The sequence below is a fragment of the Onychostoma macrolepis genome, chromosome 05, assembly GCF_012432095.1.
Source record: "Onychostoma macrolepis isolate SWU-2019 chromosome 05, ASM1243209v1, whole genome shotgun sequence".
In the NCBI taxonomy this organism is placed as follows: domain Eukaryota; kingdom Metazoa; phylum Chordata; class Actinopteri; order Cypriniformes; family Cyprinidae; genus Onychostoma; species Onychostoma macrolepis.
In genome coordinates this window covers 43440211-43449273 of record NC_081159.1, presented here as the reverse complement: position 1 = coordinate 43449273, position 9063 = coordinate 43440211, and the positions used below count along the sequence as shown (strand labels likewise).

At 37.0% G+C, this 9063-nt stretch overlaps 1 pseudogene; it reads left to right on the top strand.

Moving 5' to 3' along the window:
* Positions 1-113: 113 nt before the first annotated feature.
* Positions 114-8766, top strand: LOC131540821 (cytosolic phospholipase A2 gamma-like; annotated as a pseudogene).
* The last annotated feature ends 297 nt before the right edge of the window (positions 8767-9063 follow it).

The following is a 9063-nucleotide window of genomic DNA, read 5'->3' as shown; positions in this document are numbered from 1 at the left end:
CGACGACAACAAAAGGGAATCCCTCAACACAGAGGCAACGCAACGCAAGTAACCTCCAGATTCTAACTGAACTGGTGCATTTAATATAAATTTTAGCCTCATTGAGAAACTCAATGCGAGGGAAACTCCAGGGAAGGTTCGTAATCCTGCTCAGATTCCTAATTCTATATAAGTACTGTACTGCATTACTTGCACAATTAATGTCTATTATATACAAACTAGATCATTCTGTGAACAACTTTAAAATAAACTTCAGAGTTACAATAAAGGATAATTAAGAATGGAGGGTTGTCTTTTTATTCAATCCCAATGGTAACGGACGGATGAATAAAGGATTTGGGATAATAAAGAAAAAGAGAGGCGCGTGCGTAAAGTAATCCATTTGAGCTGTTTTTAAAATATGCATAAATTCAGTTTTGTTTATGTTGAGAACTCAAAATGAGAAATGCTTCTTGTCTGATCCCATTCAATAATAAGTGACGTGAATCGCATAAATGCCAGACCATATTTTAAATTCAAAACTGAGTAGTTTGCATGACTGGATATTACTGATGGTTGTCAGCAAACAAAATGCAAGGTTCATCTTACCTTTCACCGTAGTACTATGAGATGTTAAATTCAGCACTGATCCGTCTGTCTTTGTGACCAATGCAGTGGTGAAGTAAGAATCGCACACTCTCTACATAAGAAAGAGGAGGAGTTTGTAGTCAAAAGGAGAAACTGTTTTTCAAAGCCTGCAGAAACTCAACATACCCTGCAGTCAGGTCAAACATCTTATACTTCATATCTATCTACCTGTCTATTCTTTCTTGAAATGACCTACAAATGTATGTTTGCACGATCAAACTGTGTATTTCAGAATAAAGTGCCACACATTGCATTATTAAGTTCTGGAGGAGGACAGAGAGCCATGGTGGGTTTGCTGGGATCCCTGGTTCAGCTTGATAAAGCAGGTCTTCTGGACTGCATCCTTTATCTGAGCGGAGTCTCTGGATCCACCTGGTACGAACCCTGAGAAACAACAAACACACAGAGATCGAATTGGGTTGAATGTCAAAAATGAGAGCAGTATGTTCTTCTCTGAAGGTGCATGGCCTCCTTATACCAAGAACCAGACTGGTCCACCAAACTAGAGACCGTGAAAGACAGAATCATCAAGAGACTCAGCGGACCAGGAGTCAGCTGGGGAGACGCACATGAAAAACTGAATAAATATTACAATGAGAGAGACTTCTTCAGCTTGACTGACTTCTGGGCAGTGATGGTCATCACAACATACGTGAAAGAGGTCTGTAAATATTCATACTACATCCCTGCATGATTTATGGTAGTCACATTCAGAGATATCTGTAACAAATTTGATCACGTGATTCCAAGGAACTTGAGGAATATATGAACACTTACTGTAAAATTTTGACGTGGGGTCCAAAGACCACATTGATAGAAAACCTCAATATTTTAGGATTAAATGACTTGTAACAAGCTGGATATTGTTCATTCAACCTGTTGTCACATCTACCTGCCACAAAAGTAAACAACTGATCACAAAATATTTATGCGAGTAGAAATGTAATAGCCCCCTGTTCATAGCAAGCAAGTGCTCTGGAAGCAAGACGACGAGCAATTTTAAACAAGACAAACATTTTAAGGGATAATGTTGACCTACACTTATTTACATACATTTTCACCCATTAAGAAGTATTTGGACATGAGACACAGGTAAGATTTGTCAGTAGTTTCAACTCAAATCAGTTTATTAGAGCGTGTTCTAATCTATTCTATTAAAAAAGGTACTTCTTAACAACATTACCATAGCAGAGACATGTCGGTGCTGCAGGTTGGAGAAATGGGCATGTCTGAGAGGTCTGTTTTAAATGCTAATGGCTTATCGGAAGTGACACTTCCAGCATAGACGAGGCGTGCACCTTGTAGTTATGCTAATTATATTAAAATGATTAAAATGTTCGTGGTATTAAATGGTAAAATATGGGGTAGCCAAGAGAGCTCAACATGTTGCAAATAAAAAAAATTAAATAAAATACCTGCGACTTAAGAACATTTTCATCAGTTTGACAACAGGTATTCTACAAATAATCAAAACACAACCAAATGCAGAAATGTGTTGCAAATATTTACAATACAATCGAATATGTATAAGGGATCCGCAACAAGTAAATAACCTGGCTGGGACATGCTTATCAATCTCTGCTCTGAAAGGTGATATTTTAGTTTTTTTAACGCCCTTATAATATGACTCATTAGCTTTCATTAGGATATTAGCTTAAGTTGATGAAATTCACAACTACTGTGTCTGTGAAACATTAAAGGTCCCATATTGTACACTTTTCTGGGGTTTTATTTTAGGTTTTGATGTCCTTAATGTATATTTGCGGCATAAGTACCAAAAACCATCTCAATATATTTTTAGAGCTCCCTAAGAACAGGTCGATTTTGGCCTGTCTAATTAATATTCATGAGCCTCTCTTCTGATTGGCTTGTTTTCTGAGTGACGCACGGCCAGGCCAACCACAGGTAACTAGTTAGGGCTGATGTCACAATTACGTCACAGCGCTAAGCTAATAAACCTACCATTAAAATTATAGACTGATAATTTGTTTGTCAGTGGGCAAACATACAAAATCAGCAGGGGATCAAATATTTTGAATTTTTTCCCCCCACTGTGTGTGTGTGTGTGTGTGTGTGTATTTAAAAAATGCATTTAAAAATGTTTTTTCTACAGATTGATGAACACACTCTGACAGATAAGCGGTCCCAACTTGGTAAAGACCCGTTTCCCATCTACACAGTGAATGACAAGCAAAGCAAACAGGAGAAGGGAGGAGGTCTGTGTTTGTCTGAAAGAATTAAAGGGTGTTATTGAGCTCGTGTCTGCTGTTATATGGAGGTGTTTTCTGTCTGCAGACCCCTGGTTTGAGATCACTCCATATGAAGCAGGTTATTCCCTCACTGGAGCGTTTGTGGACACCTCCAGCTTCGCAGCCAGTTTGACAACGGCTCCAAGAAAAACAGCAGCCTGAAATGGACATGCTGTACCTGCAGGGTATCAAACTCTGTCACGAGTTTGTTAATATTTCCAATACCAATGTACACTGATCACCGAAGTTAATGGGCATCAAAACGTTAATATAAATATTACAATTAGAAATGTGAAATCATTTAAAGCAGTTTTAACAGCACAGTGAGTTGCTGTTTTTCAAAATAAGACTTCTCATTACACAATGATTTAAAATACAGATAATTTATGCTCAATTTAAGAGGTTGAATAACAATTTTGTGCTCTAGACTAATATATTACACTTCACAAATGTTTTGTTTCATTTATTGTAAACTCTTAAACATAATCATGTTTTCTGCAGGTCTGTGTGGCAGTGCTTTAGCTGGAGAAGATGGTAAAGAATTAATCTGGAGAAAACTACAAGGTGCATCTGCATTTGAAGAGTCAGTTCTGACTAAAGCAGACATTCATTTCATTATGTGAATCCATGATTATATTTGATTCCCCCCAGATTTCCTTAAACAATCAAGACCTAAGACAGAAACGAAAACGTCTGAGGAGATGAAGGAAGGTAAAGCATTTATTTGCATTTCTGTTTTTATTTATTGATGCGTTTTATCTTGTCAACTGACCTACTAACATTAACAAAGACTAATCCATACTGTAACAAATATACTGCTCGTGCACATGCGTGCATACACCGTGTTACTGAATAAATCATGAGATATGATCAAATTCAATTTAGCTTCAAATCAGAACATCTTAAATGGGACATTTACATTTAGCAGACGCTTTTATCCAAAGCGACTTACATTGCATTCAAGTTACAGTTTTTACATTTTATCAGCTTGCTTTCCCTGGGAATCAATGTTGTGTATGTTTATTTGTGGTGAAACTCCTGATATCTGAACATGATGAATCTGGGGGTGGAAAGCACTTACATTTGGGACTTTTTTTTTTTTCTTCAGCGTGTTCATATTTGTTCAATGTGTTTTATTCAGAAGACCCAAACTCCCCACATGTAGAAAAGGGTCACCAGGTTCTCATGGATCTTGTGGATATGAATGTCTGTGTTTTAAATGGCAAAGATCCTTCTGCTTTTCATCAATCCATCAGAAAAACGCTGAACGGTAAGAAGTGTTAGAATTCATATAGAGGAGCATAGTTTAGTTCATTTTAGAGTGTAGTTATCACACTTACTGTCAATAATTAGTAATAATAAGGTTCAGTTTCTGAATAGACAATCAAAACGTTATTGAACTTTAATCTAATAGATGAAACCGCAAAACTGTATAAGATAACATGGAAAAACATGTCATTAAACAAGATGGATGAACTTGTACCAGATAACAAGAACTCCGTAATGTTTCTCTCTTTCACAGACCTCACTGGAGGCAAAAGTCAGCTGATTTTTCCTACAGAAAAACTGAATGTTGCTGATAAAGAAGCTGCAAAACTGTATATGAAGCAATACACTGAGGATGTGTGTAATGATTTGAGTCAGTTCAGTTTTGGGCTTTTAGGTAAGTTGAACTAGCTCTACGTTGTATTTGACTTGTATATTGTCATTTTTAATGCGCAAAACAAGTGCTTTACTGTAAGATTCAATAAAGCTTCCAATCAGCAACAAAAAGGTTTTAACTGAAGCCAAGAAAGAACCTCTGCTTTAGACGACCAGTAAAGTGCGTTTATGGCAAAAATCATGATTATTTTAAAGGGACAGTTCACTCATTTACTCGCCCTCATGTTGTTCCAAAACCATACTGTCTGTTCGCCCAAAACTATAATGCTCCAAAACATTCATAAAGAATTGTAAAATAAATCCAATATGAATCAGATGGTTTAATTTGAGTTTTCTGAAGAGACAGTCACTTTACGATGAACAGACTTTAATTTTGGCTTTTCTTCACGTCAACAACTGACTGTATTTACATGAACACCCCAAGACAGTCATTTATCTTTATGTACATATTTAAGCGATATAAAAGATTGCAGTTTTAAAGGAAGGCAACCAAATGTGGCACAATCATTTCGTCATGTTTTTATAATCACTGAATGCCAATATTGACTCATTTCAACTAAAATGTGAATAATCACATCCCCAACTTTAAAGTATAAAGCTAAAGAAGTTTTATAAATGAATTCATTTCCAAATATAGTCAGAGACTATATAAAGAATATAAAACGATGTAAGAAACTTGGAACCATTTCCTAAATTTAACAACCACTATTTGTATTTCAGGTATTGCCTCTAGCATTTCAACATGCATGATTCGGTGGATCTGGGGCAGAAACTATAACTTCCTCCACAGAATGACAGGTGAGAACAGACCTGCTGTTAACTAGAAATTCAGTAAAGTGAGTGACATAATGACTCATTTCATGCTGCGACCCTTTAGATGAATCTGTGCCTTCCGCTCTTCTGAAAACTGAGATGAGAGACTTTGAAGATGCAGGACTATTACTCAACTCACCGTACATCTCAGTGCTGAGAAAAGAACGAAACCTTGATCTCATCATTTCCCTGGATTTCAGTGAAGGCGACCCTTTCATGGTATAACACGCATTAAGACGTACTCTAATAAAAGTTAAAGACACAGATCACCTAGAAATCACTGTTTACTCCCCCTCCTGTCCTTCCAAACCGGTGTTTCTCTCTTTGTTCTGTAGAAAACAACAGGAGAGACTTTTTATTTATTTTAAAAAATCTTATAAATTAATCTTGCTGATTATCCTCATTCATTGGACCTCCAGAGTTCACACTAATCTTAAAAAAAAAAAAAAAAACCTTGACAGATAATTACAAATGCGGTGCATTTAATTCAATAAAACCAACAGCAAAGAAAACTATTTAAAGGTGTCATGAGCTGCCATTTTATTTTTTTTTTATTTTTAAAAAGCAGAAAACCGTACAAACTATGCTAAAGTGATCGTTTTGAGCAAGTATTAACTCAGGGATTTATTTAAAAAATCCCATTATTTTAGCTGAAGTATTTATCAATACTGTGAGCCTTTTACCCCATGCCACCTCATACAAGATTTTTAAACAAAATAAAGAATTTGAATGATTTATTTTCTCAAATCTGTTGCTCCATTAAAGGAGTCATATGATGCGATTTTTCAAGTTTTCCTTTCTCTTTGGAGTGTTAAAAGCTGTTCATGCATGGATGAGATCCCTAAAGTTGCAAAGACTAAAGTCCCAAACCCAAAGAGATATTCTTTATAAAAGTTAAGACATCCACGCCCCCTTAAAACGACTCATTCAAACGCCCCCACATGTCTACGTCATAATGTGGAAATATTTGCATAATGCCTCCCAAATGTTCTCGCGAGGAAAGAAGGCGTGGTTTCAGTAACCGCAGTAGTGTTGACACAGCCATGTCAGGGAGACGCTGTGTTTCTATGTAAAAGCACTTTATTTGCTTTCCGAAAGTAGATGCAGTTAGGAATCATTGTTAAGATTTTTTTTTTTTTTTATAAAACAACAGCACAACCCAAATGTTTGAATTTTCTGGACGACAGTTTCGTGAACACAGAGTACAAGGCTGGCTCCCTGATAGCATGCATACATCGCAGAGATGTCTATTTGACATCTGCATTAACATCTGTAAGACTTATTATTATTATTATTATTATTATTTTTTTTTTTAAAAGGGTGTTTGCTCCTCAGCAATGTGTCTATTGGACGTTTCCTATCAGTTGTCAAATAGACATTTATTTGATGCCTTTAACATGTTCATGATTCAGAAAGCATGTAAAACTGACATCTTAGATGTCTGTCAGATGTTTGAATGCAGCAGATGCTTTCCAGATCAAGCTATCTTTAACAGACATCTTGTAGACTTACGTCTGCTATCTGGGGCTATGCACGAAGGCTTGAAGGAATAAAAGGAAAAAAAAGGAAAGAAAAAAAAAAAGACTATGACAATCTGGCGCTTCTGAATCAGCGACTGTAAGTATGTTTTGTTATTAGTTGAAGTATTTGCTGTTGACTGTTCAAATGCGGAGTTTTGCGTGTAACATGTGTAACAGGGTCACATCACAGCGGCGTGTACAGCCCGTCAGAAATTCTTAACTGCAGCTTGTGTACTGCAAATACATACGAGCATCATCTCTGTGTCTGTCATACGATCGGTTCCCCTTTCAGGCTTGAACTGATAAAACTAACTCGAAAGCTGAAGCTCGCGATTATGGTAAGGGGTGTTACACTTCCGACGCATGCTTGTGGTATTAAGCCAATCACAATGCACTGGGTCAGTTGGCCAATCAGAGTAGACTGCGCTTGTGGGAAGGAGGGGCTTTGTAGAAAGCGACACGTTTGAGAGAGGCTGGGCATAGAGGAACTACAATAATGTGCAGTATTTGAAAAATGTTTGTTTTAACATTAAAGCATGTCAACATTCTGTTACACCAAATAATGATCTCTGCATTAAAATAATGATCCGATGAGAAGAGGCAAAGCAATAGTGATCACGTAATGAAAACAGTTGCTCACACTTGTGTTGCAACATTACTGTTGTATCCAATATAGGTGCCCCAGTTTTCTGAAAATCTCGCATCAAAATGTTACTTGTTTGTCCACTAATCCGCGGTAAAATTAAGTGAAATAAGGACCAAGTTCTTATTGACGCAATCTGGATCTTCATTTAAAAGTAAAGTTTATCCACTCTTTCCTGACGCTGGGATCAGAAGGAAGGCAAAGCAAACACTGTTTTTCACAGCTTGGCACTGCACAGCGTCTTGTTGTCTTCAGAGCCAACTTTATTGTTTGGATTCTGCATAGACCTGTGCGTTCTCTTCCGTAACGCTATATGTGCGACCTGGTGGGCTGGGCTAAACGGGTAGCGGCGTAGATGAGTAGAAACCGGTGTTGATCTGTGGAGGTGGTGCTTATCCACACTATTACATCATAGTGTAGAACATACCACAAGCTGTCATTTTGGCAGACTGCCTTCAATAAAAGTTTTGAGTTCTGAAACTTACAGGATGTTTTTATAGTACAATGATCTCATGTCAAATGATCAAGAGCATTTTGGTTCCTCAGTTCATGAACCCTTTAAACAAAAGTGCATATGTTTTCATTATAACTGGTTATTTATAAAACCTGGAGAGGGCATCCGCTAGCATTCCTATTCATCTCAGCCTTATTATTTCAGTCAAGAAGTTAAATTTCAACTCAAATCTCTATCTAATCCTTGCAATAAATAAATGCTGTTGTTTTTCCACTGCAGACAGTGAGAGAAGCTGCTGAGAAGTGCAAGAAACTAAACATCCCTTTCCCTGAAGTCAACATTCCCAGTGAAGACCTGAAGAAACCAAAGGACTTCTATGTGTTCAAAGGCCAAAACACTCCAACCGTGATTCACATCCCTCTGTTTAACGTGGTCAACTGTGGAGGCAAGTTGTGATTTGTCTAGTTGAATAAAACTCAAAAAAAAAAAAAGCCTATAGATGCATGTAAATGTTTTATTTCTTTAGATGAAGTTGAGGCCTCAATGAACAAATATAGCACCTTTCAAGATCCTTACAGCACTGAGATGATCACTGATCTTATGGAGGTCGCTGGAAAAAACATCTCAAACAACAGAGAGAAACTGAAGGAGCAGATTGCGGCGGTCGTTGGGTGAAAAGGACACAACTGATGAGAATCAAATCAACTGTAACAGATGTGACTACAATTATTGATTTAATATACTGTAGTGCTTTGCCTCTGTTCCAATGAATTAATAAACTGTTCTATAAAAATATGGTTTTGTCCTGGCCTCAAATGCTCACTATCAATCAAAGTGATAGTTGTTATCCTGGATGCTGATTGGACAATCCAGAGCTTTCATAACTTTTTGTATAATTGGAACCTTTTATTTTTTTTTATACCTTTTTGCTCATTCTATGCTTTTTGCCGTTCGTTGTTAGTGACTTAACATCTTCCTTGCTAAGAGTCACTTGTATATCTATTTCTGAACATTTATGAGCTTGCTTTATCAACCATTCCATTAATCTCCACTCCCACATGAGCAGGAACCCACAGGAAAATCATTAAACTCTTA